This window comes from Acomys minous, assembly GCF_964271855.1.
Source record: "Acomys minous genome assembly, chromosome: 14".
NCBI lineage: Eukaryota > Metazoa > Chordata > Mammalia > Rodentia > Muridae > Acomys > Acomys minous.
The window spans coordinates 86118497-86142840 of NC_140496.1; the positions used below are offsets into that span (position 1 = coordinate 86118497).

The 24344-nt window shown below is 43.1% G+C and overlaps 1 long non-coding RNA gene across 1 annotated transcript in view; it reads left to right on the forward strand.

The window, feature by feature from the left end:
- Positions 1 to 410: 410 nt before the first annotated feature.
- LOC311583655 overlaps positions 411 to 24344 on the forward strand; it is a 55412-nt gene continuing 31478 nt past the window's right edge. The window contains exon 1 of the long non-coding RNA XR_014774625.1: positions 411 to 534. This is a non-coding gene — a long non-coding RNA (uncharacterized lncRNA). The remainder of the gene's footprint in view (positions 535 to 24344) is intronic.

The following is a 24344-nucleotide window of genomic DNA, read 5'->3' on the forward strand; positions in this document are numbered from 1 at the left end:
TTTGTTTTGGAGTAGAATTATGCTAGTGCGATATTCCCTATGGCTTCCCTCAGACAAAGCTGCGCTAGCTACATCACCCTGCTCCCCACCCCCAGAGGACTGCGCAGATGTCAGGTGGTGAGGTGATCTGAAAGGGGGTCCTGTAAAGGGGACCTGGCGTGTATACACGCCAGAAATCAGGGTAAAACAGTCAGAGGAAATACGCAAAAAACAAACCCAAACAAAAAGCCAGAGGAGCCTTCAGAAAGGGAGACGGGGTTCAGGAGTCTCAGAATTGGCCTGCGTGGATGTGAGCTTTGTTTCCAGACCCGAGGCCAGGAGAGCAGAAAGATCCCGGAGCTAGGGGAGAAGAAGGGCAAGCCAAACTCAAGGTCTGTAGTGAGAGTCGGTGGGTTTAGTGATTCGGGATTCTAAAGTTGGAGAATCATGTCAGCTGGGGATTTGAAGCCAGCCTGGGCAATTTGGTGATATTCCTGTGTCCAGTAAACAAACAAGAACTAGCTGAAAACCGCCGCTGAGAAATTGGATATTAAGGTAATGGCTGGCCTGATGGTACTCCTGCAGAGCAATCACGCTGTTGTTGTTGTTGTTGTTGTTTTTGTTTGTTTGTTTTTTGTCTCCAGTGAGAAATTAAGCCATAAATGTCCATACAGGAATCTCTGGAGCTGGGCGTGGTGGTGCACACCTTTAATCCCAGTACTCATGGAGTCAGATGCAGGTTGCATCCTTGCGAATTTGAAGCCAGCCTGGTTTACAAAGTGAGTCCAGGACAGCGAAAGTGACACAGAGAAACCCTTGGAGGGTGGTTGTGGTGGTGGTGGCGGGAGGGGGCAGGGGAAAATCTCAGAAGGTAGAATCTGGGAATCAATAGCCCTCTACAGCATTGATTCTCAACCTGTGGGTCGCGACCCCCTCAGCAAACCTGTCGCTCAAAAAAATACTTAACACTATGATTTCTAACAGTAGCAAAACTACAGTTATAAAGTAGCAACAAAAATAATTTCCTGGTTGGGGGTCACCACAGTGTGGGGAGCTGTACTAAAAGCCTGCAGTAGGGAGGTTGAGAACCACTGCCCTACAGGGTCTTAACTCTGTCGTGCAGGCTGGCCTGAAACCCATGATCCTCCTGCCTCAGTCCGCCATGTACATGTGTATATCACCATGCCTGGCAAAAAATCTGTACCTTTAAAGTCTCTCAGACAATGGTAAGTACAGGGAGGCGTGAGAAACCTCAGTCTAGGTCCCAACTTCTCAAACTGTGGGTCCTATACCCCACACAAGGCTCCTAATGCTATATTCAAATGCATGAGCCTAGGAGGGTCATTCTTATTCAAGTCACCAAATATGGCAATGTTTTTTTCTTACAAAGTCGTCTTGCTGACCCAAGTTTTGTTTTAAAATACTTTTTTTAATACTTTATTTTCAGTAAATGTTTAATTTGTATACCTATTATATATACTTATATACCCAAGGATGCATCAAAATGTCTCAGGCCAAAAGAGGATGTAAAAATGGGCAAAGTTTAATGAGGCACTCTGTGGAAATACAAGTCAAAAGAGCAGATCAGAAGTATCCACACTTAGAAAATTAAGTAAAAATATACAAAGCTAATTGAAATAAGGTGACCTAATATGTCTAAAATATTATTCTGATATTTAATCAATGTAAAATTATTCATTAGACATTATCTTTTCATCCTGTGTATTATGGATTCAGCATTTACTTTTTGTGTAAAGCGCATTTCCACTTGGTCTAGCCAATTTTAGGGCTGCAGCAGTCCTGTGTGCCTGCTGATTGTCTAGCTAACTGGCCTGTGCAGGTCTACGTAAGCCCCATGAATGCAAGGACCTCTTCTCTTTTGTTCATGGCTTTGAACAGAGCTTGATATACACATATTCTCCTCACATATCTGTTGAATATATTCATAATTTGCTGATACAAAGTTAAAAGTCACTTATACCATGAATACTTTGTCCATACATGGTAGATTTATAAAAGACAAAGTATAAACTTCTAGACCATTCTAAGAAAAAACAAACTACTATATAAAACCTGTATTCTCTATGTGTGATCTGACAACTGAATGCCTACATGCGCCCTCCTGCCCCCCGACTTGTTTTGTTTTGTTTTATTTATGTATTTATTTTTAGAGTTTTGAGACACCGTTGCCTAAGTAGACTTTCACCTGCAAACCTGATGCTGAGAAGGTGGGGTTGTCAGGTGCCACCTGGCCCAGGCCTTACACACAAATTTAAAGTTTCAAGCAAAGCCTACATCCATCTTGAGCCCAATACTTTGGCACTGTACCCCCTCCTCCTCTCAGGTCTACCTAGAAGCTCCTGGTCACCCCAGGCCTAATACATTCCTGCGCATTAGAAGCTCCCTATTGGGAGAGGGTTTTGGACTGCTAATCAGACTCATTACCAGATGCCAAACATTGAGCTCTTGTTAAGTGCATGTCCATTTTGAACAGTGTTCACTGCAGCACAATGAAGGAAGTCCCTCCACCCCACCCCCTGACTTTCGGAGACTACTTGCTCTTTAGAATTGAGTTTCTTAAAAATGACATCAAGGATGGAAAGTTTGATACCAAAGGAAACACCCAGCAGAATTCAACTTCAAAAAACCACATATTTTTAACGATAATATTCAGAAGCAATTGACTTGTCAGTTACACATTTAGAGGTCTGTTTTCATTTGAGATTATTAACAGAGTGGTTACTAGGAACAGGAGCACACAATTCTAGACAAACTATGTAGAGACAGCACGTGGGAGTCAATAATCAAAACGTTTCCACTACTTTCTCTAGCCACATGCTTTTAGAATAACTTACCTATTCATCACTTTTTGAAAAACTGAATTGCATATAGTGACTATATTTTCATGACTTCACAACAATCTACCTCATTGGTTTTAGTTGGATACAAAGAAATTTCATGGAAACATGTAGTCTTAGAAATTATAAATGTTATGTTGAATGTAATTGGGCAATAATTTTGTTGTTGTTGTTGTTTTGTTTTGCTTTGTTTTTTGAGACAGGGTTTCTCTGTGTAGCCTTGGCTGTCCTGGAGTCGCTTCGTAGACCAGGCTGGCCTCGAACTCATAGCATTCCACTCGCCTCTGCCTCCCGAGTGCTGGGATTAAAGGAGTGCACCACCAACACCAGGCTGGACAGTAAATTTAAAATGAGCAGGCAGCCTACAAGCTGATGGCCAATCCCCTTACACAAAGAGTGTGAAAAATTATGTGAAGAGGACCTAGTGCAAAATTCACACATGGAAACAATCCTCCAATGTGGTGTTTAACACAACACAGGATACCATGTACTTCCACATTCTGGATATCCTGAGACATCTCTAGGAGCCAAGAATTCCTGGGGTGGGCCATGAGAACGCTTTGCCAAGAGCTGAGTTAACAAAAGGCACTCAGGGTTCTCAGAGCCATCAGTCAAACACAGTGTCCCATTCCAAGCAGAACAGTGACCGATGTGTTAGGACTAAAGGGGAAAAAAATAGCAGTTCTGTGAGGACAGCCTCTTAGGGTTAAATACCATGGAGCAGTTGCAGCTCTGCAGATTTTAAGTCACAGAGGCCTCAAGGCAAACATCTCTCAGTGACACAAGGCTGTGTTAAGTCTCTTGAACTCTGAAATGCAATTCTCTCATTGGAAGGTAAGGATCATAGTACTTAGCTCCTAGGGTGAATGGAAGATGAAACAAGATAATTCCTGTCAAAGGCTTAGGGCAGGATCTGACACACACACACACACACCCCTACACAATAACCAGCAACTGCCATTATTATTTGGAGAAGAGCTAGGAAGGAAGACAGGCTTATCAAATCTATATGGTGTTTCCCACAAGTCTACTCACCGATATATCAAAGTCAAGCAATGTACCCGTAGGAGGGAAAATTGGCCCATCGTTTAATGGCAACAGATTCCCATTAACACAATGTTTCGCTTCAAAAACATGACATAAGACGAAAGCCGACATCAGATAGGGTGCTTGGAGGTTGTTGCTCACAGACAATAGTTTGCTTCCTACCTGGATGCCATTCAGCTTGTTAAGTACCAGCAGTCAGAGCACAGGCAGGAACTGTAGCTTATTTTCCATCCCCAGGGCATGGTAACCAACTGGGGCACCTGGCCATGAGTCAACGATCCATGTTGTAACGGCAGCTCCGACGATGCACATCCTTGGCCTCTCTCCAGGAATGAACCAGGCTCTCTCATTTCCTGTTTAGTTTCACATGGGCGATGGTTATTTATGGAGTAGCAGGAGGTACTTTTTGTTTTATTTATTTATTTATTATTTATTTATTTTAGTTTGAGCAACCAACTGTGGGTTTTGAGGTTCACTTTCTAAATAACAGTAAGACTAATAGTTGTGTTAATCCAAGTTAACTCCTTCCGCATTTGTTGTGTGGCCACTGAAGGAGATGCCACCACATTTAACACTGAGGCTATGTTGAAACACAGCTCCCTGTGATCTTCTGGGATTTACCATAGTATTGTGTTTGTGTCCTCAGTTTCATCACCCAGTGCAGCCATTTCCTGCAGTGTCTCTGTCTCTGCTGTCGCATGTGATTATGCTTGGTTGGTGACTTGTTTCTGACCAGCTACTCCTCCATTCAACTGTCCCTCTGGGTGTCCCCAGTTGGCTATAACCCTAGGGATCAGGCTTCTCTCTTCCAGGCTAATACTACTGATTGACAGCAGAGAAAATAGAGTTTTATTTTTTTCCCCCTGGTCTAGCATGCAACATGGGCCAGCCCCAATGCCTTTCTAAGACAGTGTTAACAGGAGTCCAGGACAGGGGATGAGGAGATAGTCTGATCTCTAATATATCTTTCCCACAAGGACCCAACTTCAATTCCTAGTACTCATATACAAATGGCAGGCTTGGTGGCAAGCCCTCATAGTCCCCAAACTGGGAAGGCAGAGAGAGGAGAATCCTTGGAGCTCCCTGGCTGGCTGGTTTAGCCTCACTGTTGACTTGCAGGCCAGTGAGAGACTCTGTCTCAAAGAAGATGTGCAAGTGACCCTCGAGGGAGTCATCTGGCCTCCTCAAACATTGGTGCCATGGACACATGTTCACACACACACACACACACACACACACACACACACACACACACACACGTGCGCACATACACTTTCACATGAAAATAGTCCAGTGAAGTTTCTTTTCTGATGTTAAGAGTCAATTCCCTCGAGTCTCCCTAGCTAAAACGGGGTTTCCTGCCTTAGTCTAGAGTGGGGACAGGTGGCATCTTGAAGGTCCATTTCTTCCTCACATCACACAGTACAAGCTGCAGGCAACCCACATATCATTTTAATGTTCAAAATTAAACCTAAGTTTATCTTGTGTGTATAGTTGCACATGTAGTCAAAATTCTAGAAAGGATGGCACATACCTGCAACCGTTTGTATTTATATTTATTAAATATCCACTATCCCCAAAATTATTTCCTTTTAGTTAAATAGTTAGAAGTTTTTAGAAAAATAGAAAAGCATATTTAAAGGATCAAGGCAACCTCATTGGTCTTTAAATCCTAAGTGAGGTGTGATATGGTGTAGTATAGTGGGACTGTCTCCTGGCATCTGGAGACAAATTTTGCTTCTCAGTAGGACCCATCACCCCTCCCAGATCTCACAGTTTGAGAGAGGATGGCATCCTGGTTCTGAGGTTGACACACATGACCTGGACTAGTTCAATTGTGGTAGTATTGTTCTTGGTCACACTATTGGCTCAAAAGTGTGCAGGTGGTACCAAGTGATGGTAGTCATGATGAACGTCAAAGGTCAGGGTGAGATATGGGACTAAGACACTCCATCTGGATGCTACCTGAAACATCATGGGGCCAGAAAGGAATGGTGCAGGAATTGTAGCGGAACAGAGGGAAGAATTGCAGGAGACTGTGTCCATGTGTGACGTGGAACCCCTGGTTAAAGCCCGGAAGAAGCTGTCTCCATCTATACTACTTTTCAAATATTTGAGCCAACATTTGCTTTATTTTTAAGGTATCTGGGCTATCTTCATTTTTATATGCAACTAAATGCACCCTTGCTAATGTATTGTCAGCATGTCTAATCCATAGTAACACCTCAATAATTAATTGTAAAGTGAGTAAACGATTGAATGAAGTACACACTACATGGAAACTTCTATAAAGACTGCCTTCATTTTGCCTATACTTCAACAGTAATTAAAGTAAATATTATGGTGTTAAAGCCAGAGAAAGTGATGAATTTATAAGATGTATTCTGAAGAGATTTGGTGAATCTTGGTTGAATATATATATATATATATATATATATATATATATTTTTTTTTTTTTTTTTTTAATTTTATCTCCTGAAACTTCTAAAGAGAAGTCTTGGTGGCTTCTTAATGCAGAAGTCCATTATACAAAGGAGCCATACACTCTTATACTCCTATAAGTGACTGTTGCCTGGGCTGTAGCAATCCTTAAAACCTTCAGGTTGTTTCCATGCACAGCAGTTATCACCTTTTAACACATCACATGCTTTTATCTTCCCATTTTACCTTATGTACAGTTGTGTGGAAAGTCATTGGGTTGAGCGTACTGATGTGTTATTTGTTGCCGTAGCTTCAGCATCCTGAGCAGAACCTGCCATGTAGTGAGAACTTGGTAACTATATGGCAGATGTGTTAGGGTAACTCTTAGTTGCCCGCTGTGATTGCTAGCTCAGAGGCTTACTGCTGAGTAAAGCTCACACTTTCTACCTCTTTATGAACTCTGGCTGGCTGGTTCAGCTCAGCTGTCTGGCTGGCTCAAACTCCTCTCCAAGCTGACTTATTCAATCTACTATTTTTTAGCTTCGTATTTTTTGCTCTGTTTGAGCTCAAACTAACTCTAGCAATCTGCTCTAATCATCCAGCTGGCTCCTTCTTGTTTTCTGGCTCATTCTATTTTGACCTGTGTCTAGCTTGTCCTCTCTATAGCCTGTCTCTGTAAAACTGTCCTGGTAAAACTGCTTATGAATTCCACAGACTGAACTACCATGAGCTGAAGTCCATTGCACTGCCTCTCAACTCCCTGACTCAAGCAAACTGCCTGAACAGAACTAATTAGAACTCATAGATCTGCAAGCCTCTGTCTCCTGAGTACTGGGATTAAAGGTGTGTACCACCACACCTGGACCTAAGCTTTTATTTACCTGAAACTTGCTCTATACCAAGCTGGCCTTAAACTCAGAGATCTGCTTGCTTGTATCTCCTAGAATTAAAGGCATGTCTGTATTCCAGCCAGATTACATAGACCTAAAAGGTCTTTGGATGTGATATCTTGACAGAGCAGCCAGGTTTTGAATTAAAATCCCTCTACGTGGATAGGTGAATTAATGGCAACCTTCCTGAGCAATCAGCAACAGAGAGGTACACACACACCACTTAGAGTAATATGGGTCTTCTTCATAATGATGAATGAGTTTCCTGAGGCCTCAGAAACAGCCTGGATCCTAGTGTTGGGGGCCCAGCTTTGCCAGAGATAAAATGGGAAGCATCAGTTTCATTTTGTTTCCTAACAGCGGAGAGCACCTTTCATTCATACGTTAGTGACGCTCATCTCTGAAAGGTATTGACTTGAGGCTTTACAAAAGTTGTAGGGCTAATAAAACACACCTCTTGGGCCAGAATATCAGCCACTGTTCCGTGCTGTAGGAGCAGGCTGTTTTTAAAGTTCATCTGTTTTTCAAAATAAATAAGTGTATTAGCAAAATCTCCATAAGAATTATTTTTTAGTGTATGCACATGTGTGCATGTGCTTCTGTGTGTTGGCATGTATATTATTGTATGCATGTGTCTCTGTGTGTATAACCCCAAGGTTGACATCAAGAGTTTTAGTTTGTTGCTACCTACCTTATATTTTCAGGCAGTGTCTCTTAACTGAACTCAGATCTTGGTAGTGAGTCTAGTCTACCTACTCGCCTTTCCCTAGGAATCCTGTCTAGTCTTCCAAGTGCTGGGATTAGGGGCAACCACCCCTACCCACAGCATATCATGGATCCTGAGCCCCTAAGTGCTACTCTTCCCCTTTGTGTGTCGAATGTTTTCTCCACTGAGTCACCATCCCAAGCCCAGTATTTTTTTAAAATCATAGGCAATATTTTCTCCAGAATCATACAAAACAGTTAAGAACCAAGGGACTGGAGAGATGGCTTAGCAGTTAAGAACACTTGCTACTCTTGTAGAGGATGCAGTACCGACATGAGATGGCTCGCAACAGCCAGTAACTCCAGCTCCAAGGGATCTAATATTCTCATCTGGCCTTTGGGGGCACCTGTACATATATGTCATCTACAGCTATGTGTGACACACACAGGTAGGCACATGAACACATGAGTTAAAAACATCTAAACCAACGAAGAACTGGCCTAAACATAAGAATATGAACTGCTAAATCAGTTTAATTAGTTTCACAATAACCTTCTGAGAGAGTTATGAATTTTTAAACCCATCAAAGATACATTTCATAGCATCATAGGCTTTCTTAATACAATTTTGGTCAGGAAAAATTTATGTTTTCCCCCCAAAGAAGTGGCTTTCTTGTTTCTGTAGAAATGAACGGACTTTAAAAGAGTCAGGGGGAAAGCTAATAGCCCCGAGTGAACAAAATGAGAAAGCTGTGTGACAGAAGTCCAGCACGCAGGAAGAGCTGAGGTGACTTCTGAGTCACGGGAAACGTCTTTATGGAGGAGCCCATGAATGGCTGGTCATGCATTGGTAGTCATGAATTACTTGTGCTTTGAGCTCTAAGTACCCGATCAAGCTAGAAACTGGGCAGGATCTGGTGAAATGGAAAAGATGACTCTTTAATTAAATGACAATAAGCACTTAATTGTGCTCCGTGACATTACAGCTGCTAAAAGCAAGCAAGTATTACTTAAAATAAGCTCTGAGGATGAGTACAGGCAGTGTGTTCCACCGGGATAGGTCTTGTGTGGAAGAATGGAGATGCTCTGCAGTATAGAAGCAAAAGATTTGGCAAGATCAACATTGATTTCTTTCATAGCAAACTTACTCCTAAAGACTCTTTACTTGTGTGTGTGTGTGTGTGTGTGTGTGTGTGTGTGTGTGTGTGTATGGACATAAAAATATATGTGCATACATATACAAATGTGGACAAAGAGAATATAAGCAAAAAACTGTATGATACTTAATTATTCATAGGAACACACACATATTTTAATTACCTTAAGAGAATTTCAGTGGTACTGAGGTATAGAAGACAGGGCAGGGCAGTGGTTAGCAAAGAAGCAGCTTTGACTATGTGGCTATGTCATTTGTCATCTCTGCCTGGCTTGACACATTAAAATTGGTTGATTGAGACAACGTCTCACTGCATAGCTCCTACTGTCCTGGAACTCACTATGTAGACCAGGCTGGCCTCAAACTTACAGAGATCTGTCTGCCTTTGATGAGCACTGGGGTTAAACATGTGTACCACTATGGCCAGCTTACCACATATGTAAAGTATTTAATGTCTCATGACTATGCCTTAACTTTTGCCCTTCTGTTACTTGCTGGGTCCCATGGACCCAAGTTTCCTTACTTCAATTCTCTCCTTCTGCTCAGTGTCCGGCCTACTTAAGTTTAAACTTACAAGATGTTTGCAGTATCTCTGTTCTTGTCCAGCAATGAGGACCGTAATTCCTCTGGAATTATGTTTCCTCCCATCAGCTGTAATAGTTGAGTGTCTGGCGACCATCTGAAGTTTCACAGCGGTGGCAGGGCCACACTTGTCCTCTGCAGATGGTCCTCTAGTGTGATTTGACAGACCAAGCAAAGCAAGATAAAGCCACCTCCTCAGAACAGGGCACCTTCAACAGGAGGGGCATGGTAAGACGGAGCCCTTTGGGGCAGCCTCCTAGCGGGAAGCATCGCCACCCTTTGTTGCCTTTCTAAGTGTGGACGTGTTTTACAATCGGCCGGCTCCTTGGACTTCTGACCTCTCCCCGGAGTCACACCCTTCCACACTGCAGCTGCACACAGAACAAGAGCGTCTGATCAGTTCAGGTGCACAAACTGTTCATGCGACAATGCAAGGAATCTCAAAGTACAGGCAACGTGGAGATTACGTGAGGTACAAGCGCAAGGCCTCCTATTACTAAATTAGCTTGGCACAGGTTTAAAGCGTTTAATTTTGCTCAACAAACATTAAACAGTCCCTTCCTCGCTCTCCCTGTTTCCCTCCCCCAACTCCAAACCCTAGGCTTTTGTATTCACTATCCTGTCTTTATTCTTACAGAGATTTTTTTTGTTTTGGTCTTTCACCAAAAGTCTATTTTTGTTTCCTGGAATAACGAAAGCATATGCCATCCGGCTGACACATCAGCCCGCCGAGCTTGAGAGCACATCCGTCTTGTGGAAGACCTCCCAAACCCGGACATTACATTCCGGGGCATCTTATTGCTTAGGCTGTGGGCAGCTTATTTGTTTCTGCTGAACTTTGCCAGTCTTAGTCACCTTGGCTCTCTGCAGAACACTCTGGTTTTCTTGTCCCATGGTCCTCTGTGTGTGTGTGTGTGTGTGTGTGTATTTCTCTTTTATTAGCAGATGGCCCTCCCCTGAATGTGTCATTAACTGTATCCTAAAGCTTTGTTCTGCCCAGTATGGCCCAACAACACCATGTCTCTTAGGCACTAACTTTTCTTACATCCCTTCCTCCCACCAGGAGGATTCTGGGTCCACTGAGACTTACGAGGAAGTAAGAGTTAAAAGAGATTTGCTACAGAGTTCATAGGTGAAGGGCATAGAACATGTCTAATCCTAAAACATAAAATTTAAAGTACAAGAGAAAGTAAATAAATATGTTATAATTATATCAGGGAATATGTGAAATTATACTTATGATTTTAAAAGTTTCCTTTTTATTCTTTTTTATCCCCACAAATGTTCACATGCATCACTTTATAATTAGGAAAAGTACTGTTTATGAAGTAAGATTAAAGTCAATTCTAGATCACCCAGTAATGGCATGGGGGGAAGGGCCAGTCTGGGGGGCGGGGAGGAGGGGAAGGGCAACTCTGAGCCAGGAGGGCCAGTCTGATGGCGGTGGGGGGTAGGGGGGGAGTGGGGGCAGAAGGGCAGCTCTGAGGGGGAAGGCCCAGTCTGAGGGGGGAGGGCCAGCCTGACGGGGGAGGGCCAATCTGACAGGAGGGGTGGGGGGAGGGGGAAGGGCAGCTCTGAGTGGGGAGGGCCAGCCTGAGGGGAAGGGCCAGCGTGAGGGGGGAGGGCACGTCTGAGGAGTTGCGTTTCGATCCTCCTGCTCTTTAGGGTTCTCATATTCTTGCTGTGTGTTTACATTTCCCATTCTTCACTCGTGTTCGGGCACTGTAGCTGATGCTGTTAGTCTTCACTGAATATTCATACGCTTCTGTTTCTGGGACCTTTGCAGAGTTGGGCCTGGGATATGACTATGTACATAATAACACCCACCATGACCAAGTTGCAAACTTAAAACCAGAGAATATTTCTACTAGTGAGAGTAAGGAAGACAAAAGAACCAACAGGAGATAGACAGACAGATGATATAGTATCGCCATTGGTGAGATAAAGGCATGCATTTAACTCAGAGTGTAATGGCCTGAGGGTCCAGATTAGGCTAATGGGTATCTTCCTGTAGTGGGCTGAAAACCAGGAAGTTCTGGAAACAGAGAAGGTGAGTGCCATGGCTCATGCAAGGAACAAATATACTCGCTTTTGTTCTATTTGAGCCTTCAACAGATTGGGTGGCATCCAACCACACTCAGGTCAGGTCAGGGGCTGGGAGTGGGGCATCTGCTTTACTCAGTTCGCTAATCCTAAAGCTATTCTGTTTTGAAAATATCTTCACACACAGCTCCAGAAATAATGTTTACCAAGTATCTGGGCTTTAGACTGCTTAAACTGACACAAAACATTAACCATCACAGCATATTTCATATCCTCATATTCTCTCTCTCTCTCTCTCTCTCTCTCTCTCTCTCTCTCTCTCTCTCTCTCACCTAACAACAGGCTTTGTTTAAGTAAAATACAAAAAAAAAAAAAAGAACTTCCACAGCTTCAAACCCTTGGGATTTGAAGATTCAATTGTTTTTTTTTTTAATTTATTTTATTTTTTATTTTTTATTTTGAGGATTCAATTGTTACACAGCAGAATTTAACCTAACCTGACTAATTCTACTTTGATTTATACCCATTTCTTTAATTCTTAGGTCATGTCCTTTAATATATACAGTATTTGGTTAAAAGTTTTTAAGACTATCTTGATAAGATACAGATTTTTTTCTTCCATATTTTGCCTCTTACTACATTTCTCTGATCCCTCCTCTGATTCCCAGTTGGAGTTTGTTGTCCCCACCAAATTAAATGGGCCAACCCAGATACAGATAATAATTTAGCTGTGCAAAAATGTGTCACCCTGCTAGTGTGTCTCCCTCCTTGATAAACTGCCTCTGGGAAAGCAGAGTCAAGATTTTGCAGTTAAGTCTTGCATGGATCCCACATGAACCAAGAGTCTTTGTACATTTCAGCCTCATCCTTTCTATTACACCCAACAGAGATATCTCGGCAGGTTCCTGCACTGCAAGGCTGTGGCAGGAGGGTCAGGAGCCTGAAGAAACCTAGGGTTCCACAGCAAGATCCTATCTCAAAATCCAAACCAACCAAGCAGAGCCACGTCCTGGCTGTAACCTGCAGGAGGCAGCCCTGGCTCCAGGATCTATTTATTGCTCTAAGTAGTACCCTATGGGATCCCGATGTGCTGTTTTAGCCTTTTATTGAAAAACCCAAAGTCCCTGTCCTAAATACACAGGCAGAACGCTAAGCACAAATAAAGCAACCCAGGAAAAATACCATCACAAGTCAAAGACCTCCTCTAACCTAAAAGTTCCGTTTCACACAAAGCCGTGTCGTGATGTAGACCGTGGAGGAGACTCCTGACAGGATGAGTACTTGTCTCTTCAGACTTTGAATTGATCAAAACCTTGAACTTGACCGAGACTCCCAGGCATTATCATTATTGTTGAATCATTTGTCCAGTCTCTATTTACCCAGGAGCAAAGTCTTAAGTAGAACCCAGAATGAAACTAAAAGGAGTCAGGGGACCCCTTGTCTCCTGCTTATCATGTCCCCAGTCTGTAATAGGTCTTTGGCATTTGGTATTTGACTCAGTCTTCATAGCGGTCTTGTAAGCCACTGTTCAGTTAGAGAAACCGTGGCTCAGACATATTAAGCACCTGCCAAATTCACCTAGCTAGCAAATGCCTATCTGACACCTGACCCTAGGCCATCGTTTCTCACTTAGTGACTCTCCAAGTGCTGACTTTCCTCACAGCGGCGCAGCCCAGGGTTGTGTACCTGGCATCTATTTTGCTACATCCTGAAGGCTTCTTCCTTCTAATAAAAGCAAGTGGGGCGGGGGTGCTGCTTGTTACTGACTGTGGACCTCCCAGCTTGATGCCAGATCTGCCCAAGGAAATGACCTTGTTTGTTTGAAACTAGCATCTGCCTTCATGATGTGGATGCTTCAGAGCCACGGGCTGCAATTTCAACGGCCCTGGCTTTCACTATACCAACACCAGCTCTCCTATGGGTGTCTCTGTCTCGTAGGTGCTGGCATTGGCCCCAGAAGGCACACCTCTGAAACAGAACAGGAGGAAGGATGCAGCTTGCCTGGGAAGGGAAGAGAACCAGCTTGCTGACAGAACTTCACATGTTTTCCCCCCTGGTTGACTTCAGAGTGGCTGGACAGGCAGCAGAGTGGGTCTCAGAGACTCTGGCTGCTTGCCTGCTCTGACCTAGCCCTACTCACTTTGTCAAAGAAGAATCTTTTCCCTGTAAATATTACAAGACGAGGTGCCATATGGCACCCGCCACTAGGCAGATTAAATCAAAAGCAGCTTTTTTAAAGCCACTCACATACGCAGTGCCAAGGAGAGGAAGGCACTACATACCATGTTGGCCTTGTGGAGGGTGCATTTGGGAGCAGAAAGATCCAGAAGGGACCGTGGATATGCGAGCTTTGGAGTGCTAACATGGTGATATGCCACGGGAGGATGAGATTGGCTTGTTTCAACAATTGTACAATCAGAGAGAGAGTGAAACCCGTTAGTTTGAGGGTTGGGTGAGGTCACAGGAGGATTAGGCAGGAAGGAAGCATTTCCTGCTGGGTTGAGGGGCAGAGGAGGAAAGGGACCTATCTGATAAGACCAGAGCATCTCAGAGTTATGCCTCTGGGACCCTCTGAGGTTCAAAGATGTTGAGATAGCACTTCTAAGTTCAAAATCTTACAATACGTTGCCTGAAGTCTCAGGTTCCTGCCTCTAGCATGTTCTGGCCACATGACTTTGGGCAAGTTTTCTGCGAATACTGTACAGTCAGTATTCCTAAGATGGCTGCTGTGTGTGTGTGTGTGTGTGTGTGTGTGTGTGTGTGTGTGTGTGTGTGGCGGGGGGGAGGGTCAGTAAGTGCAGTGTGCCTGGTATATAAGACGCCATCATCATCACCATCCCTGAGATGGCAGCAGTAGCTGATTGTTCTAGCCAGTTTCCTTCTCAGTTGAGTTGGCATTTGAGGGAGAGTTTGCTTTTAGGGTTTGGATCAGTCACTTGCAAACCATTCTGTGTTCACGTCTGCTGAGCTGTTGCTGCCTTTGCTCGCTCTGAGCAGTTCTCAGAACCATGAAGAGGAGAGGGAAGGAAGATCGTCGGTAGCTTAAAGGGTTGAGGGAGAGAAAGCTCTCAAGCTCTTTCTTTTAGCTGAAGAGTTAAACTGTTTATATGGTCTCTCTTTTTGCTGTCTTAGGAAAAAAAATAATCCTTCTTTTGATTAGAAATGGAAACAAAAGGATTAAGAGCATCTGAGGGGCGATTTGTAATTGGTCTCCAGACTGTGCTCCTGTTTGCAATTGTCTAGAGCAAGCTCTTGGGTGACATTGTGGAGATAAATGTTCCAGCAGCCAGGCTTACAGCAATGCTTTAACCTTGACACGTCACGAGTCACTTTAGGATCACAATGCCCTTTGCATATCAGCCCCTTCCCCCATTTCGAAGAACGGGCCCATCTTGGCAGAAGCTCTTTAAAATGACCAGAGAATGCTTCTGTGTTTCTTCTGCCTGTCTTTTCTCTCCCCAAATGGACACACTAATCTTTACCCAGACAAAGAACAACAAACTATCAAGCCTGTTAGCATGATTTTTTTTTTTTCATGTCTGCTGTCGGAGGAGCAAGCATGGCCAGTGCACATAGGATGGGTTTCTCCTTGGCTCCGCCCCTGGGAAGAAATTTGTTGAAATTAACAGACTTCCGGAAGAAGCTCAAAAGACTCAAAAGATGATGTCAGGGAAGAAGAAAAAAAAAATCCAATTATTTTTAGCCATTGAGTCATCCGCAAAGAACAAAAGAAACAAGGAACCTGCAAGTGAGAAAAACATGCGTGAAAGACACATTTTATCAGAGTGGTAAGGAGGCAAACTATCTATAATCCTGGCTTTAAGAGCCTGTTTGAGACTGAGGAGAGAGAGAGGCCACTGGTTTGCATCAGGCTCTGAGATTCAAGCGTGCAATTGGTTTGTTTATTGTTACACTCAGCCCTTTATTTCAGTCAAGTGTTAATTGTAATATGGTTGCCTACGGAATCCCAAAGACACAGCCACCTTTGTTGTTCGATACGTGGGGAAACCTGCACCATTTATTATAATTATGGAGTTTCACTCTACTTTTTTCTTTATCCAGCAACATTTTGGACTCATTTTAGATTAAAGTGTATCTCTTGTTAATTATGGTATTTAGTTCCCAGCTTGTAATTGGTATCTGGTGCTTCTGCCTCCTCGTGCTCTGGGTGTCGCTGTTTCAAGGCCCCCCCACCCCATGAGTTTGCCTGAGGTAAACTAAAATGGAAAGTACCGACGTTCTTAAATAATTTGAGTTATTCCTTGTGGCTTCCAAGATCCAAGGTTGCTGCGGCATGGGGGGTGGGGGTGTTGAAAGGTAGGTGGTACTTGTGATTATCTTCCAATTGGAGCGACCCAAATAGAGGCTCTGTATTACTGGCAGGGCGGTGTGCCAGAACATAATCAAATAGGAAACTGGGTGCCAATGGTAATTTTTGAAATGTGCTTTTATGACATCTTCCACGGAGATGAAAGCAGTGTTCTGTAAAACAAACAAACAGCGCAGGATTGAGCCGAGGCTCCGATAGGAAATTTATGTATATTTCACCAAACCCAACTTGAAAGGAATTACACTTGATTTGAAACTTTTAATTGTTCTTGTTGTTTCTCTCCGCAAATAAGGAAACGCTGGCTTTCTGCAGACAGTCTCTCCACGCCAGCGATCGGTTTCTTTTCAAGGCTCTGCCGCACTAATTGCTGTCTGTTTGATTCTGTGCCCTTCTGAAATTGAAGGTTGCCTCAAGGCAGGGAGAGAAGGCGCGGTGGTGCTTGTGGGTTCGGGGACTGGGGTAACCCACAGCTGTGGCCGCAAGCCAGTCTCATTATCCCACGGCTCCAGCAGGCCATCCAGGGGGCCCCAGTTCCCAGCTTCAGATTTGTGCCTATGGCTGAGGCTTAGAGTCGCAGGGTTTTGCCTTTGTGTCATTTATCACTTCTGATCGATAACAGCCCCACTTTCTTGTAGCAACCAAACATGGTCTTTACGGGTTTGTTTTAATGTGGTACTCGGGATTGCATTTCACTGCTTGTCAGCCACCGGTTTACAAAATAGGAATATATTAAAAAAAAAAAAATATATATATATATATATATAAATTTCACATAGAAGTCATGTCATTTATTTTCAGCAATCCCTTGATTTTCCAGTCTTCTGACTGGTGGATCTCTAATATTGCTCTGTGTTTGTCCTGTTAAATCTGTTTCTACTGGGGCGGTCGACACTGAGGCGACTTGGTTGGTATCTGAGACGTTTGATAACATCAGAGACTATTACATCAGTTATGTGACCTGAGAGTTTTTTTTTTTAATGAGATTTCAAAATTATGAATTCAAGATATTAAGGAAATGGATAGTGTAGTTATCCAGCAAGGTTGACAAGCATTTTTTTTTTCCTGAATGACAATTTTACAGAAGTGGCCATGAACACAAAATACAATGATTCAGGCCACCCGGGGTTCAAATCCTGACCCTGCTTCTCATCAGCAGCCTCTTCAGTCACTTCTCAGCTTTTCAGTTCCTTGTGTCACCTGAGGGATATAATGGTACCCTTGTCACAGCACTGTCCCCATGTACCTAGAGCTTACACCAACATCATAGGCACCTCATGGTAGCTTAGTGTCAACTACCATTGTGTCCTTGAATAGTACTAGTACTGACTTTATGCTGTCCCTTAAATAGGGGTTAGCTTTTCCTCGCACAGGCTTGACTCAACATTAGGACGCTGGTCATCACACAAAGACACTGTGGTGAGCTGGGCCTCTGTCTACCCACAGTGCTTCTCTGCTGCTTATGTCCCAGTTTGTGTTTTCTTATCTTCTTCCTCACACCCCTCTGCTTTTTCCCCCCTCGCTGTTTTCTTCAGCCTCTCAGTTGAAACCCAGGCCCCTACTCTTCCCTTTGCTCGTGCTCATTCTATTTTTAGTGATTTGAGGTTGTTTACCCCCGACCTCTGACGCCCCGGCCCTCCCCACCACGACATCCAGAAAGCTTCTTGACTCCAGGAATCACATAGCACCTTGTCACATGGTCTTTCCAGGTCCGGGTGTACAGCGTGTGCTCCACCTGCAGGCCTGTGCTCCAGCCTTGGGATTCCCTTCTGTGGGATGACGTCCTGGTTTTACAGCTTGCTGGCCTCTGTGGTCATGAAGATACCCAGTCTTCAAGCTTAAGTGACCTGACCTCGTTAATACAAATTGTAGCAGCGTTGGTTTCTCTCAGAATTGTTGGGATTGGAAGCAAGTCAATGGAACAACTGAGTATATCAACACTAGCACAACTAACTGAGCGTATATATGAACGGTCAATAAAAGCAGTTATTAAATTGTACCTGAATTAAGTCAGTAATGCATAATCCTGATCTACTACCACCTATATGCTGTTTATGCCATGGTGGCAATGTCAGAATTCTAATATAATCAGGAGAATAGGGTTTTTGGAGCAATGTTATGGGTTACAAATAGGGCTAAAAAGGACGATTACCATATTTTTTGGACTATAAGACTCACTCAGTTTTTAGGGCAGTAAAACAAGAGAAACAGTAAAAACAGCAATCATAACGCACATTCTAATTCCACCCCCACCCCATCCCTACTTTTGGGCAGAGGTGTACGCCTTATGGTCCAAAAAATATGGTTGTAATTCCTGTGCTCATGAAAGTAGAATTAATCTCCTAATTCTTGTGTGTGAGTGTACATGCACATGTGTGTGGGTGCACTTTGTCCATATGTGCACATGTGTGGGCCAGAGCTGAATGTCAGATGTCTTCCTTTTCATCCTTCCATCTCATCATTTGATGCAGGGTCTCACCTTGAACCTGGATCTCACTGTTTTGGCTAGAATGACTGGCCAGTGAGCCCCTAGGGTCCTCCCGTCTCTAGCGCACCAGTTTTGGAGTATGGGTGTGTGCTACCCAACCTGGTCCAGCTTGTTTGGGGGAGTTGAAGACCCAAACTCAAATCCTCAGGCTTGCATAGCAAACACTTTAGCCACAGAGCCATGTTCTCTTTCCTTTATAACTCTTTCCTTCAACTCTTAAAGCAGCACGTCCCCTTTTCATTTTATCTTCCCAACTAAACTTCAGTCTGACCTGAATTATCTGAAGGTTTTTGTCTACACGGCCTAAGTTCACTAGATAATTACAGGCAGAGACTCAATAGTTCCAAGCATCATTGCTGTTATAAATTTAATATTTTTAGTACCTGTATTCTGTCTAAATAAAGACATGATTTAGGCAGATAGATAGTATAGCTCCAGGCCTTCTGGCTAATGATCACACTACACAGATAATAGGCCATAAAAGCACACTCCTTAGATATGGAAGGAAATGTGGGGACTGTAGTTGAACCTCATCACTTTCCAGGTCTTAGGAGGTGGGCCAATTGTCTAAGACCATTGAGTCAATGACCAGTCAGGGAACGAGAAGGAGACCTCCTGTTCCTCACTGGTTGTTAGACAAGGCAGCAGAAGCCCAGGTATTTGTACTTTGACCCACAAGCATACTTTCCACTGATGTTTCCAGTATGACTACAAATTTCGATTGAAGACCATTTGTTTTTTCAAAAGAACCCAGGCCTCACTTGCCTGACTCTATCTGCTGGTAGGTTGGGTACCAGATTGATACTGTTTTCCCCATCTTCATTTGTATAAAGGAGAACATACTGCTTATGCCATTTTTACAAGGGCTTTAGGAATACTTTATGGTCACAAAATCTGGGTTCTGAACCTAGGTTCTGCCACCTACTCATTTCTGTAAACTTGGTCAGTGCAGGTTTTAAATGAGAATGAAAGTGCCTTACTAAGTCTGCTGGAAGGTTGGTAAAATTATATAAAGTAGGTGACACAGAGTAGACTCTCACAATTGATGGTAGCCATTATCAAATCATTAAAATGGTAGATAAAAATTTGCATTATTGTTTGTTGTATTGGCATGCCTATGGCCTCATTCTAACAGCTGCTGCCTCGGCTGAGTAGATTTCACTTTGTGTGATTTTTATCTATCATCAAGAAGTAAACCCAGGCCAGTCCTAGTGACATACTGTGCCCTTGCTTACCTGGACTGGGTGACGTCAGAAGATAGCCATTTTTAATATCAAAGGTTTTCTTTCCCCTGCTTTGTTGAAGATCGACGAGCTTGGTGCATGCTAGGAAGTGTTTTACTACTGGGTTGCATTCCAATCCTTACCTCTACTTTCATTATGATTTGTCAGAATCTTTACCTATATAAATTTAATAGAGAGAGAAAAAAATGGCTGCTTTGAATTTTTTTTTCCTAAATTTATCTGCCACTCTCTCCAAATAATGAACACTTAATCCAAATTAACAAGTCTAGTACACAGTGCATTCAAGAAGCTATGGTGTAAATTACAGATCCAGAGGGGCTCTGTGCCTCTATATAGCCTTGTCTGCCTTGCTCTGTTCATATACAATGCATGCATATGTATACAAGTCACAAAGACCCATTCCAAAGTCACTGGGAAACCTCGGTGGCAAGTGTGCACATAGGCTGAAGTCAATCAGGAGAAAGGGCTCTCGAGGACCAGAGATGACTCTGCCAAGGAAAGCACAAGAAAGGTACTGTTCCTTCAACTCCAGTTTTCTTCCTCTGCTCATGAGGAAGAAGAGGTGAAAAATTAAGCCAGTGCACAGTAGCACATGTAAACTCCTAAGTCCTTCATTAGGCAGTGAAACTGCAGGGTGGGAGTGATCGAAATAAATTGTATTGTCATAAAGCAATTAAGAGAAAATTAGGCAATCACAAGGTGATAAAAGCCTATTAGTTAAAGGGCCTGAAAAACACAGCAGGTTGTAAAAAATTAAATTCTCACACACAGAAAAAAATGCAAATATACTCAATTGTCTCACCATGGCAAACAGTCAGATTAGTGATTTGTGTGAAGAGTTAAAATAAAGTCCTGATAAGCGTTAAGAGCAGGTTCATTCTTCATCCTTGCTCAGGTTGGAGAAATTTGGCTTTTTCAATTCTCTTTATCACACCTCACTCCCTTAAACAAGCCTTTTAATAGAATAATCCCATTATTTCTTCAAATAAACAAACAAACAAAACCAGAAGAAGAAGATATGTCCTTTAAGAAGAAATGTAACCGCATGTGATGAATTTCATGCTGATTTCTTCTTTCTCATCCACTGGGGCCACTCTCGAGCCACAGCTTGTAAAGAGGGCCAGAGAAGGCCCATGCATAGCTACTGTTAGAAACCCAGAAAGTGAGCTCTGGGGCTGGGGGGATGTCAGCCCAAGTTGATGTTTGGTGGGTGCTTGGTTAACCGGCGTGCCAGGCTGCTTCTGCTCTCATTCCCCCTGCCCTTGTTACATTTGAAAGATGTGGTCTATGAAAAAAGGATCAAATTTTTTCCTTGGAAGAGTCAAGGATTAAATAATTTTGGCCGTGTGGATCAAAGGACCTTCCTTGTATCTCCCGAATCCTGCGGTTGTAGCCTAAACACAGCCATGTGTGATGCGTAAGCAAATAAACCTGCCTATGCCATTAAATCTCATTGACTAACCTGGCTCAGCCTCAGGCTTCACCTGGTTTGCTGATACCCAGTATTGGGTTACTTTTCCTGGGGAGACACATGCCAGGCAGGACACCAACAGATCAAAGAAACCATTCCACCCAACTGCAGCTTGGTGAGCCAGCTAGTTTCTTGGGGTTACTTGCAGAAGTCTGGGCAATTCTCAGGCAGCTGACTCACTGAATAGATCCACTACAGCAGCAGCAGCAGCATGACTCAGAAAGGGGCCATCACTGAGACTAAAACCACAGCCGACCTACATTACTCTATAATCTATCATCCTAGGATCCCATAATGCAATGTGCACATGTGGGAGCAGGAAACCGTTATGGAGGCCTTAAAATAAGCTTACCCAGTATTTCTAGGTGTCATAACATTGTTTGTCTTGAGATCACCAGCCAGTTTCCTTGAACAGTGCGTGTGTGTATGTGCGTGTGTGTTTCTTAGTACTATTCTGTAGTCATCCCAATTAATCTCAATCACAATGTTACAAGCAATAGAAGCCTCTATCTTAGAATTAATCTTATTCCTCTCCTCCTCCTTCACCTCCTCCTCCTGACTTTGTGAAACAGAATCTTTCCATGTAACCCTAGCTGACCCCAAAGCTGCTATGCAACCCTCATTTCATGATCTGCCCTCTCCAGCCTCCAGAGTGCTGGGACTATAGTTGTATGCTTTCATCATGTGTATTTCCTACCAAATTCCAATTTCAAATTAACCATCATTGTTTCCTGCTCCATTTCAACAGCAAGCATGCACATAATGCGGACTGTTGCTAAGGCATGATGACATCATAGGTCCCCAGACAACCATCTCTTCTTGTCCACAATGGCTAATCTGAACAGAAGTTAGGAATCTATTTTTCTTCACTTGATTAATAAATTGTTCCAATTCTTAAGTAAACTAATTTTCTCAGCACCAATTAGATACCACATTTATCATGTCCGAAATTTCCATATGTATGCAAGTCTGTTTCTAGATTTTCATTTGTTTCATTCATCTATTCCTCAACGACTACGTCTCTACCATATTGTACCTTCCTCACTAGGAAAGTCCCCATTCAGATTTTCTTCTAGGTCTTTTAGTAAAAACTCAGCCTTCCTCGTGCCTTGTCCTTTTTCATAACAGCATTATGTGACAGCTTTGCAATTCACTGACTTTTTTAAAAAAGCAAACAGGGATGCTTGTGGCAGAAGCCTGTGCACTGAAAGCACAAAGGACTGACCTTGAAGCAAATGCAGATGAAATGCCTGATAGTGCCATATCATTTCTATACCCACTGGCACTGAATGTGACCATGGCTGGGTGCCAAAAGGGGCAGAGGACAGGGCCAGGAAGAGAAAAATGCAGAAAACTGGAACTTTTTACAGAGGGTGGACCAGCCCAGGAGCATCGTGATGGAATGTCTCACTAGTGGTCTCAGGATGCAGTGGTACAGCTGCCTCCAGGACACAGCCACAGGACTGGTAGGGTGAGCTTTATGCTTCTGTCACCCTGCACAAGCTTTTGGTTCAGTGTGAGATGGAACTGAACCTTCCTTTCTCTCCTTGCAGATCTCCACTCGTCTCCTTCCGGCTGAGCTCGGGTCTGTTTTCATAGTTTAGTTTCTTCACTCAGCCTTCCTTGCCTTAGTAACTTGCTTCTCGTTCTTGTAATCACATCTGTGCCTGGGTTAGTTTGACCTGGTGTGATGTTCAATTGCTACCCAGTTCTAGCATCTCAGCATTTTGCTTTAGATGGGGATTAGCTCCTTTTTTTTTTTTTAATTGCTGTGATGAAACACCATTACAGAGGCAACTTATAAAAAGAAAACCCTTAATTGGGTTTATGGTTCCAGGGGGTCATAGTCCACGATGGTGGAGCAAAGACATGGTAGCAGGAAGAGCCGAGAGCTCACATCTTGGTTCACAAGCAGGAGGCAGAGATGCACACTGGGAATAGTGCAAATCTTTTGAAACCTCCAAGCCCATCTCCAGTGACACGCCTCCTTCAGCAACGCCACACCTCCTAATCCCTCCCTTAAAGTTCCACCAATTGGAGATCAAGTATTCAAACATATGAGCCCATGGGTTTTGGTCTCCTTTAAACTCCACGGATAGCAATGATCTCCACTTGGGCCGTTTTGTCTCTGGTTTTCAATTCCTGGCCAATCTTCCCGATGCTTTGATTAACCCTGAAGAGCAACTCTTCGCTGGGATTCCACCCACGCCATTCAATGAGTCTCCCCAACTCTCCCTCATCCCTTCCTCCCATAGCTCATGGTGTTCTAGTTCATACTGATAGCTAATCTAAACTCCTCAGGGGAGGGTGTTTGTGCATGCGTGTGCAGTGACACTTTTTGTAAGGAAGTATCAGAAGGATCCCACAGAGCGTGTTTGTATCTCAAATGATCCTTCCATTTATTTCATGAAGCCCTGTGCTAAATCAATTGTTGCAGATATTATTGAGGGGTAGTATCTAGGCCACATGGTTCCAATCAACACATGAACTCACTCATCTCATAAGCATCCTGGAAAAGCAGGGGTCAGTGCCTCTTAGACTAAAAAGTAAAGACTACCTGGACAGGTTATGACTCTTGTGACTCTAGGTAGCAGGTAATTTATTTGATAGTATTTCCACACATACATATTATTTATATATAAAGTATATATCTATATATTATAAACCAAGGCACTTCTATGTAACATTGTGCTCAATTGTCATAACAATATCAACATTGCAAGCAGTAAAGGCCCATTAAAGGGAAATTATTTCTTTCAAGTCAAGAAAAGGAGACCTCTGGCCAGCATGGAGACTTAGCATTTTAGCTGGACAGCATCAGTGACGTGCTCAGTAAGGCAGGACCACCCCCTGGAAAAACAGGCTCACTGTAAGCCTCAGTAAAGAGACAGACAGAATAATTATCCCTTTAATGGGATGTTGTACTTTTCATTCCCAGAATTCCCACCCTACAATGCAGTAGCTTAAAGAGCTGCAGTGGTGCAGCTTTGTGAGTCAGCCTGTCTTTCTGAATTACTCAGCAAAGCATATTTCCTGATATATATATATATATATATATATATATATATATATATATATATATATATATATATATATATATAATTATTTATTTATTTTTTTCTAATCATGCATC